The sequence below is a fragment of the Oncorhynchus gorbuscha genome, linkage group LG26, assembly GCF_021184085.1.
Source record: "Oncorhynchus gorbuscha isolate QuinsamMale2020 ecotype Even-year linkage group LG26, OgorEven_v1.0, whole genome shotgun sequence".
Taxonomy (NCBI): Eukaryota; Metazoa; Chordata; class Actinopteri; order Salmoniformes; family Salmonidae; genus Oncorhynchus; species Oncorhynchus gorbuscha.
The window spans coordinates 43737329-43755594 of record NC_060198.1 but is presented as its reverse complement, the minus strand read 5'-3'; the positions used below and the strand labels follow the sequence as shown (position 1 = coordinate 43755594).

General features: G+C 42.4%; 1 pseudogene; it reads right to left on the bottom strand.

The window, feature by feature from the left end:
* Positions 1-13277: 13277 nt before the first annotated feature.
* LOC124015396 lies at positions 13278-17858 on the bottom strand (annotated as a pseudogene).
* Between the last annotated feature and the right edge of the window lie 408 nt (positions 17859-18266).

Here is an 18266-nt window from a genome sequence, read left to right as displayed (position 1 = left end):
AGTATGGAAGTACTTCCGGAATTCCTATTCAGAAGAGTGCAGAGAAAGTTGACAATGATAAGGGAACGTGCACAGCCATGGAACATGTTTCCCAAGGGTGTAATTTTTTACATGTCAAGATTATATACTTAAATGTACTTTTTTGAAAGTATACTTAGCATGTCCGCAAAATATATTCCAAGTGTACTTTTGCATATTACCCAGCATCCTTTTTCTGCATCTGAAGTTTTTATTTATGATATGATATTGTTCCTAATATTCAAATCAAATCAAAATCGAATCTAATTTGAATAGTAACACATCCCGAATACGTAGACCTTACAGTGAAATGCTTACTTGCAAGCCCCTAACCAACAATGCAATTTTAAAAAAACATATGAATAACAATAAGAAATAAAAGTAACAAGTAATTAAAGAGCAGCAGTAAAATAACAATAGCGAAACTACTCTGTACCAGTACAGAGTCAATGTGCGGGCTCACCGGTTAGTTGAGATAATATGTACATGTAGGTAGAGTTATTAAAGTGACTATGTATAGATGATAACAACAGAGAGTAGCAGCGATATAAAAGAGGGGGGAGGGGCAATGCAAATATTCTGGGTAGCAATTTGAATAGATGTTCCAGAGTCTTATGGCTTGGGGGTAGAAGCTGTTGAGAAGCCTCTTGGACCTAGACTTGGCGCTCCTGTACCGCTTGCCGTGCGGTAGCAGAGAGAACAGTCTATGACAAGAGTGGCTGGAGTCTGATAATTTTTAGGGCCTTCCTCTGACACTGCCTGGTAAAGAGGTCCTGGAAGACAGTAAGCTTATCCCCAGTGATTTACTGTCGTGTATTTGGCATCATTAAATTGAAGACTGTTATTTTACCAAATCAATTCTCTGTAATTATTATTACGTGATTAAACTAATCATGTAAATGTAATTATCTAGGAAGTAGGGGCACCAAGGAAAATCTTCAGATAACAAAGTTATAATTTTCCTAATATAACTCTTCAGATATTTTAGTATCGGATCAATTAGTCTTCTAATTTATGAATTATTCTTTACCTCACGTTAGTCTCATTCCAAATGTCGTAAATTCTTGGTTATCTGCACGAACCCAGCCTTTACTATGAACCATCCACACACCAATTGTCTTAATAATTTCTTTACTAACTAACTAAATATTCACAGAAATGCATAAACAAACAACAGTAGATATGGTTACAAGGAAATGATAGGGGAGGTTCCCTAGTGGGCTAAGAAGATATGACGGCTTGGTAGACAAAGGGAAGTGGGTGTGGACTGAGAAGGGCGGGAAAGACAAAAAGGAGTCACTACACAGTTAATTATATTGATTGAAATGCTAATCCTTTGCACATGAACGCTCACTCATTCGGGAATTATTGCAATCAATATATATTTACACCCAGTGTGTCGTTGTGATCCCTGTTGGAATCATCAGTCCTTCTGTTGGAAAGTTCATCCGATCGCCTCTCTGCTTCCCTGAAGACTTTCGTGGTTAGAACCGATACTTCAGAGTTCCATTCAGAAATGTTCTTATGGAATAGATGTTTTGGCGGGTGTCGGTCTTCGCATTCCAGGTTGACATCATTTCTAGCTGCAGACTAGTAATTAGTATCTAAGATTTGCTCTTATTCTGTCAGGATCGATAGCCTCGGCGTTTAACCATTTCCACCCGTGTAGCCAATGCACCACGTGGTATGGTTAGGAATTCAACAACCATTACAACCTTAGCTTATACTGAGGTTTTTGTGATCTAAACTCAACCTTTGCCCCCTCGGTGTCCATCGAGGTACGTGTGGTCTGGTGAAGATTTCTTCAGGTGGGATGTTACGGATACAGGTATCCTGTGTGTGTATTTCTTTTCTCTCCTCCTCACAGGTGGCAAACATCATTCCCCAATCAGTCATCAATCAGTCGGTAATCAGAAGACACACCTCCTCCTGTTTCCATTACCCTATCACATTCCCTTTCCCTTGGTTTAAAAACCCTGTCTGTTGTTTGCTCTAGAGTTCAATATCTCTGTCAATGCCATCTGTCTGTAGATCTCTTGTTTGGTTTTTGCATCTACATGTCACTTTGTCCCCACCTGTGAGTATTGGTTTTGTTATGGTGTTTGTTTGACGGTGGGAAAAGGGGGAACCAAGATAAGTCGCCCATGGGCATACATTACCCGTAGGAATACTTTGTATAAAAATACTAGTTAGAACTGGGCGGACCACCCACTGTATTTTTGGTTAGTTAGTTAGCTGTATTGAAGTAGGCTAGTCTAGCTTAGGGGTATTTTTGGATATTTGTTTCTTTCCTTGGGTCCAGCTCAGCTACACTTTGCATGAGTCATGTTACGGTTCTTGTTACCATCCCCCTAGACTGTCGGGCCAAAAGGGATTCATAACATGGGGGGGGTGGGGGTTTGTTTGTAACAGTAGAAAAGGGCTGTCCCATGAGCCAGATCATGGAGGTGCTCATGGGTCGGGCCAATGACTTAGTTCAACTTTAAAGGGAATACAATTCTCTCACATTAAAGGTTCCTTTTGTCCAGGTGGGAAAAGGCAGTGTGGAGTGCAATAGAGATTGCATCATCTGTGGATCTGTTAGGGCGGTATGGAAATTGGGGTGTCTAGTGTTTCTGGGATAATGGTGTTGATGTGAGCCATGACCAGCCTTTCAAAGCACTTCATGGCTACAGACATGGGTGCTATGGGTCGGTAGTCAATTAGGCAGGTTTAACTTAGTATTCTTGGACACAGGGACTATGGTGGTCTGCTTAAAACATGTTGGTATTACACAATCAGACACACGAGAGGTTGAAACTGTCAGTGAAGACACTTGCCAGTTGGTCAGCGAACACTTCCCAGGGCATAGACATCACATAGTAGGATTTTTTTATGAATTTATTTGCAAATTATGGTGGAAAATAAGTATTTGGTCACCTACAAACAAGCAAGATTTCTGGCTCTCACAGACCTGTAACTTCTTCTTTAAGAGGCTCCTCTGTCCCAAAGAGCTGTCAAAGGACACCAGAAACAAAATTGTAGACCTGCACCAGGCTGGGAAGGCTGAATGTGCAATAGGTAAGCAGCTTGGTTTGAATAAATCAACTGTGGGAGCAATTATTAGGTAATGGAAGACATACAAGACCACTGATAATCTTCCTCGATCTGGGGCTCCACGCAAGAACTCACCCCGTGGTGTCAAAATGATCACAAGAACTGTGAGCAAAAATCCCAGAACCACACGGGGGGACCTAGTGAATGACCTGCAGAGAGCTGGGACCCCAAGTAACAAAGCCTACCATCAGTAACACACTACGCCACCAGAGACTAAAATCCTGCAGTGCCAGACGTGTCCCCCTGCTTAAGCCAGTACATGTCCAGGCCCGTCTGAAGTTTGCTAGAGAGCATTTGGATGATCCAGAAGAAGATTGGGAGAATGTCATATGGTCAGATGAAACCAAAATAACTTTTTGGTAAAAACTCAACTTGTCGTGTTTGGAGGACAAAGAATGCTGAGTTGCATCCATAGAACACCATACCTACTGTGAAGCATGGGGGTGGAAACATCATGCTTTGGGGCTGTTTTTCTGCAAAGGGACCAGGACGACTGATCCGTGTCAAGGAAAGAATGAATGGGGCCATGTATCGTGAGATTTTGAGTGAAAACCTCCTTCCATCAGCAAGGGCATTGAAGATGAAACGTGGCTGGGTTTTTCAGCATGACAATGATCCCAAACACACCACCCGGGCAACGAAGGAGTGGCTTCGTAAGAAGCATTTCAAGGTCCTGGAGTGGCCTAGCCAATCTCCAGATCTCAACCCCATAAAAAATCTTTGGAGGGAGTTGAAAGTCCGTGTTTCCCAGCAACAGCCCCAAAACATCACTGCTCTAGAGGAGATCTGCATGGAGGAATGGGCCAAAATACCAGCAACATTGTGTGAAAACCTTGTGAAGACTTACAGAAAACGTTTGACCTCTGTCATTGCCAACAAATGTTAATCCACCTGGTGTGTCAGACTTCAAAAAAGCCTTACAGTGAATGCAAACTAAGCATTTGAGGACATCTCTCTCAGCCGAAAAAAACATTACAAACAGCTAACAGCAAAGTAGGTTGGTCACGAAAGTCAGAAAATAAATAAAATTAATCGCTTACCTTTGATTTTTGGATGTTTGCACTCCTGAGACTCCCAGTTGCACAATAAATGTTTGATTTGTTCGATAAAGATTATTTTTATATCCAAAAACTTCCATTTGGTTGGCCCGTTTTGTTGAGTAATCCACAGACTTGTGCAGGTCACGACGGGCAAATGTAAATTCCAAATAGTATCTGTAAAGATCGTAAAAACATTTCAAACTTTTTTAATAATCAAACCTCAGGTTGTTTTTACAATAAATCATTGATAATATTTCAACCGGACGGTAACGTTTTCAATAGAAGAGAGATAAAAGATCTCGCTCCAGTGGCTCGCGCATGCACAAGTCTGGGGACACTCAGCTATCCACTAACGCGGTGTGATCATTCTCGCTCATTTTTCAGAATAAAATCCTGAAACTGTCTAAAGACTGTTCACACCTTGTGGAAGCCTTAGGGAAAGGAATCTGGTCGATATCCCTTTAAATGGAGGGTAAGCATACAATGGAACAGAGAGGTTTCAAAATAACAGCGCTTCCTGGTTGGATATTCCTCAGGTTTTCGCCTGCAATATCAGTTCTGTTATACTCAGACAATATTTTGACAGTTTTGGAAACTTTAGTGTGTTCTATCCTAATCTAATTATATTCATATTCTAGCTTCTGGGCCTGAGAAATAGCCCCCTAGTCTCAATAAGTTTTAATTGATCAGCAACTGTCACAAAACCAATACATGGCTAAACGATAATCAATTACTTTTCAAATCATAATTTGACATTTTCTCCCACATCTGCAATACATCACTGTTGTGTGTTTTTTAAATGTGTTACTGCACTTTCACAATGATACATCGGCCCTTTTTAGGGTTAATCAAGATGCTATATCAGGGAAATGTCTATCAGAGTGCAGGTGCATCCTGGGTAGAAGTCAAGCTTGGGTAGCTTTGAATTACTCCACCCAACACTCATTTTCATACACACCTGATAAAAACACATTTTTAGCTTTCTCCACTATAAATAATTACAATCAAGACATATTAATGCATTTAGGTGGAGGTGCCCAGGACAGATACGAGAAACCACATGTTGTTGTTTTTGTCGCACTGCTTTGCTTTATCTTGGCCAGGTCACAGTTGCAAAAGAGAAATGGATTACAACTCACCTACCTGGTTAAATAAAGGTGAAATAAAAATAACTAAATAAATATGGACATTTGTTATTTTAGCTAAGGACTCATTGTTCACTGCAATTCTTGAAAAGTGAGTTGTATCTATTACAAACACAAACCATGAATATGGTGTGTCAATAACATTGTGTGTGATGAGTAGCAGTGAATGACTGAAAATAAATAATAAAATGAATACAGCTGTTGACAACGGCTTCTAATATAAATGAAGTTGTGATTCAATTGTCTCATTATTTGAACCATCTCCCCAAACCAAATGCAAATTGTGTTCACATGGTTGAAACATTGTATGGTTACCAGACACCAGGTGATTTATGTAAAAGGCCGTTTCTCCTCAGTTGAAACAAGGTAGTGAGAATTAGATCATGAAAGTGTATAGGAACAGTCCCAACAGTTCCTGAGCTACTTAATTACTTTAACTGTCTATATGAATCATCAGAGATGCTAAACTGGGACCCTGAAACACCCAGGTGACAGACTGGAGTTCACCAAGCATGGTGCCACACAGCTGTGAGTGTCACAAAGGGGAAGAGAGCTGGATGGGGTGTGTGAGAAACAGACAACATTGTGAAAAGGAGAGCAGGGCCTGTGTGGAACAGAGAAGATTATCAAACACAAGCCCTTAGGCTGTGGAACGGATGCATTAGTAGTTACTTTTCATACAGTTTGACCAAAATGGAGACTCTTGTTTCCCTCACTAACTTCAAGCACCAGCTGTCAGTGTAGCTCACAGATCATTGCACCTGTACATAGCCCATCTGTAAATATCCCATCCAACTACCTCATCCCCATACTGTATTTATGTATTTATTTTTCTCCTTTGCACCCAGTATCTCTACTTGCGCATTCATCTTCTGCACATGTATCACTCCAGTGTTTAATTGCTCTATCGTAATTACCTCGCCACTATGGCCCATTTTATTGCCTTACCTCCCTTATCTTACCTCATTTGCACACACACACACATATATATATTATACATATATGTATTATTGACTGTATGTTTGTTTATTCCATGTGTAACTGTTGTATGTGTCGAACTGCTTTGCTTTATCTTGGCCAGGTCGCAGTTGTAAATGAGAACTTGTTCTCAACTAGCCTACCTGGTTAAATAAAGGTGAAATAGAAAATAAAATGGGTTTTTTAAATTATGGAAAATATGGAGTTTCTCTGACTTAAGGCATAATAATTAAGACACAAGTAATTATAAACGTGTTTATTCCATACTCTAAGTATGTACAGTTAAATAGTTAGTTTAAATTGATATGTTAATTAAATTTGGTCAGAATCTGTGACACTTTGGCTACTTCTACATTTTACCTCTTTAAAATGACTAAAGTTTCAATATCTCAGGCCCAGAAGATCAGATTCTTACGAGGTAAAGTTCTCATGGTTCAGCATAATCCTTGGTGGTGCGACAGACCACAATTGTAGCTGAAAACATCTGCATTTTTGTCTTTCTGTATATTTGCATGTCTTAAAGCATAATAACTGTTTGAAAGGTAACTATTAGTACATCCATTCCAGAGTCTAAGCGTTGGTTTGAGAATTTAAAAAAAATCATTTGTAGCTCCCAGTGTTGGTGTACGTGCAGGAGTCTGCTGTTTCTATGGTGTTTCTAGCTCACACAGTGTTGGTGGACGTGCAGGAGTCTGCTGTTTCTATGGTGTTTCTAGCTCACACAGTGTTGGTGTACGTGCAGGAGTCTGCTGTTTCTATGGTGTTTCTAGCTCACACAGTGTTGGTGGACGTACAGGAGTCTGCTGTTTCTATGGTGTTTCTATGGTGTTTCTCACACAGTGTTCACACAGTGTTGGACGTGCAGGAGTCTGCTGTTTCTATGGTGTTTCTAGCTCACACAGTGTTGGTGTACGTGCAGGAGTCTGCTGTTTCTATGGTGTTTCTAGCTCACACAGTGTTGGTGGACGTGCAGGAGTCTGCTGTTTCTATGGTGTTTCTAGCTCACACAGTGTTGGTGTACGTGCAGGAGTCTGCTGTTTCTATGGTGTTTCTAGCTCACACAGTGTTGGTGTACGTGCAGGAGTCTGCTGTTTCTATGGTGTTTCTAGCTCACACAGTGTTGGTGTACGTGCAGGAGTCTGCTGTTTCTATGGTGTTTCTAGCTCACACAGTGTTGGTGGACGTACAGGAGTCTGCTGTTTCTATGGTGTTTCTAGCTCACACAGTGTTGGTGGACGTGCAGGAGTCTGCTGTTTCTATGGTGTTTCTAGCTCACACAGTGTTGGTGGACGTGCAGGAGTCTGCTGTTTCTATGGTGTTTCTATGGTGTTTCTAGCTCACACAGTGTTGGTGTACGTGCAGGAGTCTGCTGTTTCTATGGTGTTTCTAGCTCACACAGTGTTGGTGTACGTGCAGGAGTCTGCTGTTTCTATGGTGTTTCTATGGTGTTTCTAGCTCACACAGTGTTGGTGGACGTGCAGGAGTCTGCTGTTTCTATGGTGTTTCTAGCTCACACAGTGTTGGTGTACGTGCAGGAGTCTGCTGTTTCTATGGTGTTTCTAGCTCACACAGTGTTGGTGTACGTGCAGGAGTCTGCTGTTTCTATGGTGTTTCTATGGTGTTTCTAGCTCACACAGTGTTGGTGTACGTGCAGGAGTCTGCTGTTTCTATGGTGTTTCTAGCTCACACAGTGTTGGTGTACGTGCAGGAGTCTGGTGTTTCTATGGTGTTTCTAGCTCACACAGTGTTGGTGTACGTGCAGGAGTCTGCTGTTTCTATGGTGTTTCTAGCTCACACAGTGTTGGTGTACGTGCAGGAGTCTGCTGTTTCTATGGTGTTTCTAGCTCACACAGTGTTGGTGGACGTGCAGGAGGCTGGTGTTTCTAGCTCACACAGTGTTGGTGTACGTGCAGGAGTCTGGTGTTTCTAGCTCACACAGTGTTGGTGTACGTGCAGGAGTCTGGTGTTTCTAGCTCACACAGTGTTGGTGGACGTGCAGGAGTCTGGTGTTTCTAGCTCACACAGTGTTGGTGTACGTGCAGGAGTCTGCTGTTTCTATGGTGTTTCTAGCTCACACAGTGTTGGTGGACGTACAGGAGTCTGCTGTTTCTATGGTGTTTCTATGGTGTTTCTAGCTCACACAGTGTTGGTGTACGTGCAGGAGTCTGCTGTTTCTATGGTGTTTCTAGCTCACACAGTGTTGGTGTACGTGCAGGAGTCTGCTGTTTCTATGGTGTTTCTAGCTCACACAGTGTTGGTGGACGTGCAGGAGTCTGCTGTTTCTATGGTGTTTCTAGCTCACACAGTGTTGGTGTACGTGCAGGAGTCTGCTGTTTCTATGGTGTTTCTGTGCCCTGATTCGGAACGCATGATTCTGGTAGCTAGCTCACACAGTGTTGGTGTACGTGCAGGAGTCTGCTGTTTCTATGGTGTTTCTAGCTCACACAGTGTTGGTGTACGTGCAGGAGTCTGCTGTTTCTATGGTGTTTCTAGCTCACACAGTGTTGGTGGACGTACAGGAGTCTGCTGTTTCTATGGTGTTTCTAGCTCACACAGTGTTGGTGGACGTGCAGGAGTCTGCTGTTTCTATGGTGTTTCTAGCTCACACAGTGTTGGTGGACGTGCAGGAGTCTGCTGTTTCTATGGTGTTTCTATGGTGTTTCTAGCTCACACAGTGTTGGTGTACGTGCAGGAGTCTGCTGTTTCTATGGTGTTTCTAGCTCACACAGTGTTGGTGTACGTGCAGGAGTCTGCTGTTTCTATGGTGTTTCTATGGTGTTTCTAGCTCACACAGTGTTGGTGTACGTGCAGGAGTCTGCTGTTTCTATGGTGTTTCTAGCTCACACAGTGTTGGTGTACGTGCAGGAGTCTCAGCCTTTACGAGAGACATTCTCTAAAAGGCGCTGTAGAACACGTCGAACGTGCTGAACATGAATCTCGAGTGACGGAGAAAAATCAGGATAAATCAAGATAGACAAAAACAAAATGTTCAGCATGTCTCTCAGAACATCATTAACTAATGCCTGAAAAACAGCTGGCGCATTGGCGAGACCGAACGGCAGCGGGGTGTTTCTACGGTCAGTTGGTCGGGACCGACTGAAGACAAAGTGCAGGCACTCCCAGACGTTGGATCGCCAGGTTCCTCCTGAGAAGTAGGGACAGAAGAAACGGAGGATGAGAACAGACATTAAACACTTCACAGACAGGATAGGAAGAAACGACCAATTAATGGTGTTTCTAGCTCACACAGTGTTGGTGTACGTGCAGGAGTCTGCTGTTTCTATGGTGTTTCTATGGTGTTTCTAGCTCACACAGTGTTGGTGTACGTGCAGGAGTCTGCTGTTTCTATGGTGTTTCTAGCTCACACAGTGTTGGTGTACGTGCAGGAGTCTGGTGTTTCTATGGTGTTTCTAGCTCACACAGTGTTGGTGTATGTGCAGGAGTCTGCTGTTTCTATGGTGTTTCTAGCTCACACAGTGTTGGTGTACGTGCAGGTGTCTGCTGTTTCTATGGTGTTTCTAGCTCACACAGTGTTGGTGGACGTGCAGGAGTCTGGTGTTTCTAGCTCACACAGTGTTGGTGTACGTGCAGGAGTCTGGTGTTTCTAGCTCACACAGTGTTGGTGTACGTGCAGGAGTCTGGTGTTTCTAGCTCACACAGTGTTGGTGGACGTGCAGGAGTCTGGTGTTTCTAGCTCACACAGTGTTGGTGTACGTGCAGGAGTCTGGCAAAAAACACGACAGGACAGGGCGAAACGCAATCACAGCATGGAATACAAAACAAGGAACCGATGGAACAGGAACGGATCACAAAGGAATAAATAGGGAGTCTAATCAGGGGAAAAGATCGGGAACAGGTGTGGGAAGACTAAATGATGATTAGGGAATAGGAACAGCTGGGAGCAGGAACGGAACGACAGAGAGAAGAGAGAGCGAGCGAGAGAGTGAGAGAGGGAGGGACGAGAGAGGGATCAAGACCAGCAGAGAAACGAATAGCTCCCTGTGGCGGAACAGGGACAAGACATGACAATAAATGACAAACATGACAGCAGGAGTCTGGTGTTTCTAGCTCACACAGTGTTGGTGGACGTGCAGGAGTCTGATGTTCTAATCCGGGAGGAGATTTTTGGTCCCATCCTGCCCCTCCTAACCATAGTCTCTGGAGGAGGGCAAAGAATATCAATCAGCACGAAAACCCACCAAAACAGGTTGAAATTTCAAGAAACCTTTTCAAACAGCTCTTACACTAAAAGTGCATTATCAACATGTTCACAATCTCACAGTATTCCTCTAACCTCGTAGTCTGGATATATATATAAAACACAGAAATCATGCTTTTGACTGCACTGGGTCTTCAAATACTTTTTAAATGCTTATTAGCCTCTTATTGACAGTTCTTCATTAACAAATCATTTCTTCAAAATAACAACCATGTGAATTCATATGACTTGATATCTGAATTTAGCAGTAACATATAAAGTAATAACAGGTTTTTACAGTTTTCTTACCTGGTCATTGCAGTCTTATTTACCTGTAGTTTCCTATTAACATTACCCCGTTATTTCAGCACTGTAAACTGAAGTGCTACCAGCCTTTAATCCAGGGAATCGCCACCCATCAACAAGGCATGTTGAGACGGGGGTGCAGCCCAATATCCTAGATTGGATTCCTCTCCTTATCCTGTACAAATCTGAGCACACGGGATATGTGGAAACGATATGGTGGAAACTTATTTCTGAAGGTTAATCTCTGTGCATTTCACATCTGTGGAGAGGAAGGAAGGAGAAAAGGAGCGGAAGCCACTTCAGTCTATTGGGACGCATCCTGGCAGGGATTACATCTCCCTCTGATCCATACAGAGATAAAGACATCCAATACACAAACCACTAACCAGAGCACTGAAATAAACAATACACTATTGCAGAGTAGCGCAGCATCTGGGTAGAGGATAGTTATGATGATGATGGTGGAGCTGACAACAGTGTTGATGTTGATTTAGTCATGTTGGTGATGATAAAATGGTGACTATCCGGCTAAACAGCTGTCATTTGTCTGTGCCCTATTGAGTGAGGATGTTCACTGGTTATTTCTCCATGGTTGGTGATGGAGACTGAGGAGAGGGTCAGATGGAGAAAGGTGGTCAGACAGGGAAACGCTGCTAGATGGACAGCCTGCTGGGCATTGTGCCCTCTCCCCTGTCGTCAGCCCCTCAACACGTTGGTTGTCAAAATGCTATGACTCCGTCCCGGCAGTGTCACAGCGTTGGTCTTCAGCCTCGGCGGTCTGAGCCAATCAGAGCACTGACGATGCCAGATTAAACAGCAGCCAGCCAATTGGGAAGCTGGGTGAACACAGTCTCTTCCCTCTCACGTGAATTCCTTCGAACCCTCCAGATATACACACACACACACACACACACACACACACACACACACACACACACACACACACACACACGCTCACAGTCTTTCATTTTTTCTTGCAGACATATGCACACATTGTGAGAATGCAACAGTCTCTTCCTCTGTATTCATGGGGACCTTCCATAAATGCAGCCAGCTAATATTTTCAGTTTTCTGAACTGTGAGCATCTGCATACAGACCAGTGACCACTGCCACACATGATTGGCCTTTCACATGAGAAACGTACCAGCCCACAGTCAGATGCACCCCAGTCTTGTGGCGTCCACTAGTGGACAACAATGGTGTTGCAGTGATGAAACGAGGTGCATGGGTGGGTTTGCTGTGGGTAGAAAATCCTAATAAATGATATTTAATTGACACAAGCTGTCTCCAATCAATTAATGTCTGGTTGTGCGTGTGGTTTGGTGGCAGTATCGCCTAAGCCAGTGGAGGCTGATCTACAAATAGTATTCCCTGCCAAATAGACTTTGTGTGATTAAGATTCAAAGATCTACGCCTCCCCTGTCTTCAACAAATCCCCCCCATCAAACAAACACGCAAAACAAGACTTTCATTGATTGGAGAAAGCTTGTGTCAATTTAATTTAATTTCCTAGGTTCTAGCAGCAGCAAACGTAGCTTATCATGCTGGAAATATCAGTAGAAAGTGCCAGAAAAACAACAACCAAAAAGCATGGTCCTACTTAGAGAGAATATATGTTGTTCTCAAATGATATATGCAACCATATTTATATTCTTACTAAAGGTATATGTTAACGATTTAAAAACGATTAACTACAAATAACACACGAGGGAGAAGGACAAAGTAGGTAGTTTGAAATTATTTTTTATCAGAAGATAATTCAGCAATAACTGCTATGGTATGCTTTATTTAGTAGTGGTTAAATAAATAAAAATATTGTCTCTGCTCAAATTCTATAACGCATTAACAAGAGATGAGAGCAAGTAAGCACCACCACATTGTCTGTTTTTGTGGGGAATAAAAACAAGAACACTTCCCTGTCACTTCCCTGTCATCAAACACTTCCCTGTCAAACACTTCCCTGTCACTTCCCTGTCAAACACTTCCCTGTCACTTCCCTGTCATCAAACACTTCCCTATCATCAAACCAGCTACAGTAAACCGTAAGACATTAAAACTATGTAATGTTCTAAAGAAACGTGTTGTGATTTTATAAGAAAAGGTTTCATTTCCAGTTGAACTCCTAGAGATCCATCATATGGAAGTGTCCTGAAGTCATAATTTTGTCTGAAAAAATAAATAAAAAGGAAGTTTAAGTTGATGTGAAAACCTTGGAATGTTTGTTTTACATTCAAAATGCTGAACAGGATGTGAGAACACTGAGTGTAGCTGTGGCTTAGCCAGCAATACAATGAGTGTAAGTGTCATAATGAGATTTCAGTGACAGATACATAATGCAAAGAAACAAACATATAGCCTTTTGGGAGACCAATTTTAATAATATTGAACATGAAGATAATCTGAATCCCTTCTGTGTGGGATGACATTCGATGTCTGAAACTCAACAGGTGCTTCAACGGGGAAATAAAGTAGTAAAGACACACTGGGATAAAATAATGCATTCTTCTTCTTCAGAAAAAGGCAAACCGCACAAATATATATTTGCACTTCAAAGCCAGGCAGTGAAAACCTGTGAGGTGGTTATATCCTCCCTCTCACCTTGACCAGAGTGACTGAAGCTGTAGAGGAGGGAGATGAGGAAGAGGACCAGGAAGATGCAGGCCATGTTCCAGTTCTCCTCTGCAGTGTCCGCCAGAATGGGATCAGACCTGTTCTCGTCAAAGAAGACCCCCTCCACTTCAAGGAGCTCTACTCAAAATGAAAGAGGAGATTTTCAGTGAGAAAAAGTTGCAGAAACAGGCTAGCCTGGAATCCATACTGAAATGCTCTGTTACAATGGTGAAACAGAGCATATGAGACTAGAAACAGGCTAGCACCAGGAAAATGTTCTTGTATCAGAATTGAGTGAACAGACAGAGAGACACCTGGTTTGGATATGTTCAGGGCCAGAGTCTGGGTGGTGTGGGTCACTCTGCAGGTGTAAACAGCCCCCGGTGTCAAATCCTGGTGTGCCAAGCTCAAGTGACTCCTGATGCCGAACTTTCCTCCTGGTGCCCTGTAGGGGGTGCTAGTGTTGTTCCACAGCTCTGTGACGTTGTCCAGCAGCCAGGTGATGTTGATGTCTCAAGGGCTGAAGCCAAGCACCAGGCAGACGAGCTCACTGGGACCCTGGAACAGGGTGGCTGTTGGTGCGGAGGGAGTCACTGAGCCTGGAGAGAGAGAGAAAGTGAGAGTCAGGGAAGATAGACTGGAGTGGATGAGACTGGGCAGAGAGGGGGTGCATGACACTCTGGGAGAGAAAATGGGTGGATGGAAAGGGGGTAATCACGTGCGATAACAACAAAACTGTGTATGTGAACAATAAACTTTTATTTGTTTCTATATGTATGAGTGATGACTGAATAAAGGATGTACATACTTTGAGGCCTGGTGCTGAAACTCCATGTACCCTAAAATGCAATACATTCTTGGGGCATTGTTTGCATCTTACTGAATTGTATAATTCAGAGTCTCACAGCAGTCTGCAGCCATAAACTGATGTTGTAGCTACAGTATATCTACTTTTTCAAAACCCTTGTCGACTGCAAATCCAGAATCGGCTCCTTGACAGCTAGCAACACAGATTATTATTGGTGGTGTTGTATCATTGGCACTAGGGTTTGCATTTGCAACGGTTCTGTCCTGTCTAGATGGTACGTTCTGACTCACGCGGCACTTGACCGCAAGTGACTTTGGCACCAAAACTTCAGAACCTTGGAGTTGAGAAATTGCTAAGAAAGGATATCAGTATGTCCTTTTAACTATTCAAATGGCTTCATTTTTACATGTTTTCACTTATGAGTTATAATGAATTGGCTAAATGTGGAAATATCTACTTGTATTGTTTTGCTTCTTAGAAAGATGTGCAACTGAATGCACTAGATAGCATAACAATAGCTTAGCTGAGTTAGCCAGCTAGATAAACATAAACAGCAAGCCAATTAAATTTTAGTTAGCAAATCCAACAGAACTGATAATTTGACTAATTTAGCAATATATTGAGTAAATGTTATGCGGTGTTTATAAAAATTGTACTAATGAAAATGATCTGAGGTCAATTCTAAATTCAACTCAGAGTGGTCTGCTGACCTAGCCTACATTTCTGTCATGATGACATTTATTTTACACAATGAGGGGTTTGGAGGATTGAATAGCCTATTCGTAGACCTACTATAGGACATGAAAGACAGAGTTGGGATGGGCATTGTGCACTACAAATCATTTTTATTGGGAGACACACTAACCACATATCTCTGGTATTGTTCTCATCTAATCTCTTCAAGTCATTAGACAACATTATCAACCAACAGTTTTACTATTAATCAGTACATGTTATTACAATCTAATCCATGGCACTGTTCAAATCAACAGTCCACTCACCAAATACATTCTCTATTGTGCTGGGGATAGGTCTCTCGGGACGACTCATGTCTGACAGCACAGGAGTAATTGGAGTTCTGATTCCATTCGGACCTGGGCACGATGAGTCTACTCCATAGTCATCTACCATAGTCTACCTATGGAGTAGGTGCTGCTCCCTGCATAAAGAACTGAAGGGCTACTGGAGTAGCGAGATAAGGTAGGCGACTGCCAGCCTTCTCCCAATTCACTATTACATCAGAGGGGAAGAACCCAGACACCAAGCAAAGCAGTGTGGCATCATTTGACCCCCATAGATCCACATCTGGTGGTCTCACTATCTTTTTAGAGGGTGGCTTGGGATCTGGAGGGACAAAGCAAATGAACAGGACATGGATTAATTATTGGATTTTGGGCCTATTCAGTCAAATGTAACATTAACATATTGTTTATTAATATCTCAGATTGGCACCGACATAATAGCATGCACAAAGATGTATGTATCAAAAACCTGCATTCTGGGTTGTGTACCACATGAGTATTGAATTTGCCCACCTCTGCATTTGGTGATATGCTCCTCCTGGGCTTGGCTGGTGCGGTGGTGCTTCACCTCACAAGACACACGTTTGTGTGCATGCCAGTCCCTCGCAGACACGTTAAACATGATCTGCTCAGTCTGTGTCCCATTTGAATGATACTTGGGGGTCGGTGTGACCCCACCTTGAGAAGCCACAACCCCATCCACCTTCCAGCTGACAGAGAAGTCCCCAAGGCTGAGACCCACCAGCAGACAGGTACCGTTCCATCTGTCCTCAGCTCTTGAAGAGTGGGTCCCTGTAGGTAAACCCCCACTTTCTGAGATGGTATTGGAGTCACTGAGAGGAAGGGGAATTGATTGTTTTAAGCCACTTTCAGACAAAGAATGCTTACATTACTAAAGGATGGTTAGGCCTATATCACTGCTCCAGGATAGTATATGTCATAATAGCAAAAACTACCTGCACATATATTGATGCTCTTCCTGACTTTCTGAAGATACTTGTCAATGACCTCACAGGTGAATACCATACCCTGGTTCCACTCCTGCTGTGTTACTGTGATATGACTGGGTACTGCCACATGTCCGTCTTCCCCCATCATTCTCTTATAGGCTGCTGCAGACCTCTGTTCAGACCCAGAGAGCCACTTGATCTGAGGGTTGAAGCCCCACCCAGAACACATGAGTTTCTGGGTCCCTGAGCCTAACGGCTCCTCACTGGGGACTGGAAGGCGCTCCAAGGAAGGCGCTGGAGAATGCGGTAACTCAGACGGTGAGGTTTGGAACAATTCCAGATTCCGACCAATGGGATGAATGCTACTTGCCTCCGATCATTTGATCCTGAAGACCTACAATTAGATAAACTTTTCTTAGTTCTGAAGTGAGAACGTTGTAGTGAAAATCATAAAAAGTGAAGAGCTATAACTGGAAGTAGGGATAGAACTGTAAACGGTTCTCTTGTGGTGAAGGAGAGTCGGACCAAAATGCAGCGTGTAGATTGCGATCCATGTTAAATAAACAAATGTAAACCACGACTCAATACAAATACTACAAAACAAAGAACGGAACGAAACCCGAAACAGCCTATACTTGTGTAAACTGAGACAGGAACAAGGACACTAAGGACAATCACCCACAAAACACACAAAAAAATATGGCTGCCTAAATATGGTTCCCAATCAGAGACAACGATAAACACCTGCCTCTGATTGAGAACCACTTCAGACAGCCATAGACTAACCTAGAACACCCCACTAAGCTACAATCCCAATACCAACACACCACATACAAAAACCCCATGCCACACCCTGGCCTGACCAAATAAATGAAGATAAACACAAAATACCTCAACCAGGGCGTGACAAAAAATAACCCCTTAAGTTGACGAATTAGTGGTGTAAATACTTTTATCTTGTGTGTGTAATATTTAGTCAATGATAGATTGATAGAATAATTTGTATGTTTAAAGTAATGACAGATATTTCACCCTGAAACTGTATCACTTTGTGTGAAATCCATTAGACACATAAGACTATAAGTTGATAATGTGTGCAGTTTAGGCAGGATAGAATTAGGACATTGTGTTTATTTTTAGCTATGTAAGCAGGGTGTAGTTGTGACAACAAAGGATAAGATGAGCTATCGACAGACAACCTGTGCAACTGTGAAACCAATAAGAGAAGATTCTGATCTCACCCAGGGTAGTGGAAAAGTTCAGCCTGTCCGACTAGGGAGTAGCCCATGATAAGAACTTGTGTGTGTGTGTATAAAAAGACTAGCTCTGCACTAGAAGGGCAGAGCTCTCTGAATAAAGAACTGATCATTTGTATGCTGGGACTGTCTGTTTATTTAAACTTAGAGTCTTACAACCTCTAGGATACAGATGGAGTTATAAAATAGTTCAGTTAGAACATTGAGATTGTAAGATTTTTGAAACAAAGGTGTAGACTGAAAATGACAGTTGTGAATGAGGGAGATGGTCTCTGGGGTTCAGTTATTATAGCAGACTTTTGTAATGGGTGGAGACATTGGCTCTTGGTAAACAGAATATATTTGCATCTCCATGGGGTTAGCCTGTTATGGCTGCAATCCCGATACCGGGATCGATATGACAACTACCAGTGAAAATAGAGGGCGCCATGTGTCTTATATAATTTTAAAGCTATTCTCGTTGCTAATCCCACCAAAATGTCCGATTTCAAATAGGCTTTTCAGCAAAAGCACTACAAACGATTCTGTTAGGTCTCCACCAAACCACAATAAGCACAGCCATTTTCCAGCAAAATATAGCATTCACAAAAACCAGAAATAAAGATAAAATGAATCACTGACCTTGAATTGTCTTCATCAGATGACACTCATAGGACTTCATGTTACACAATACATGCATGTTTTGTTTGATAAAGTTCATATTTATATAAAAAAAATCTGAGTTTACATTGGCGCGTTAGATTCTCTAGTTCCAAAAACATCAAGTGATTTTGCATAGCCACATCATTCAACAGAAATACTCATCATAAATGTAGATGATAAGACAAGTTATACACAT